Source organism: Mastomys coucha, unplaced genomic scaffold (genome assembly GCF_008632895.1).
Source record: "Mastomys coucha isolate ucsf_1 unplaced genomic scaffold, UCSF_Mcou_1 pScaffold22, whole genome shotgun sequence".
Classification (NCBI taxonomy): Eukaryota; Metazoa; Chordata; class Mammalia; order Rodentia; family Muridae; genus Mastomys; species Mastomys coucha.
The window spans coordinates 46602960-46604185 of record NW_022196905.1 but is presented as its reverse complement, the minus strand read 5'-3'; positions in this window follow the sequence as shown (position 1 = coordinate 46604185).

The window sequence follows — 1226 nt, the reverse complement described above, 5'->3', positions numbered from 1 at the left end:
CCAAAGTCTAAACAATCACTCTAGGAGAGGTGTCCAAGTTTCACTAATGCGAAGAAAAAATTATTTTTTAATTTATTTTTTAATTTTTAACATATGAAGATATCTTTTTAAAAACATTTGTTTACTGATTTGGGGCATGTGTATGTACAATAGGTGTAGATGTTTTCACATGTGAGGGCTTATAAATGCCATGGCACACATGCAGAGGTCAGAGGTCAGTCACCACCTTCCGGCTTTTTTTATTTTTTGACACGGGTCTCTGGTGCTGTGTGCCGCTGTGCTGAGCCAGCAGTAGTGGTGGGGATGTCCTCTTGTCTCCAACCCCCATATCAAAGTGGAATTGCTGGGATCACAGACAGACACATGCCACCACATCCCACTCTTCCATAGGATCAGAGATCCATCTCAGATCATGAAGCGTTTGTGCAAGTGCTGAGCCACCTCCCTGGCCATGTAAGTTGTCCTCAAACTTGGAATTCTCCTGCCACATCCTCTGAATGTTGGGATTGCAGACATGTATCACCATGTCTAGCTATGTTTAGTTAATTTTTTTTGGATTAATAAAAAATATTTAAGGTTTGTTTTCTTTGGTTTTATTTGCTTTCTTCAGTTTTTTGAGACAGGGTTTCTCTCTGTAGACCAGGCTGGCCTTGAACTCAGAGATCTGTCTGCCCCTGCCTCCTGAGTGCTGGGGATAAAGGTGTGTGTCACTACTACCACCTGGCTTAATATTTAAGTTTTGAGGGACGTTTTATGTAACATTTTCAACCATGTTTCATGAAACTTAATATAGATGAAGTATTTCAATGAGATTTTTACATTTAAATCAGTATGTGCTATAAGTAAAATCTAAACACTAAACTTCTCAGATTTAATATGAAAAAATTATATACAGTATCTCATTTATGTCTTTAATGAAATGTTGGAATGAGACTATTTGGGATATTATTAAAGGTGATATATCATTTAAGTTAATTTTACTTCTTAGTGTAAAACATTGATGAGCATGGGCACACGTGAGTGGAGTCCAGAGGACAGCCTACACATGCTCTTTGGGAACTGTCCATATGTGTGTGCATGGGCACACGTGAGTGGAGTCCAGAGGACAGCCTACACATGCTCTTTGGGAACTGTCCATATATGTGTGCATGGGCACATGTGAGTGGAGTCCAGAGGACAGCCTACACATGCTCTTTGGGAACTGTCCATATGTGTGTGCATGGGCA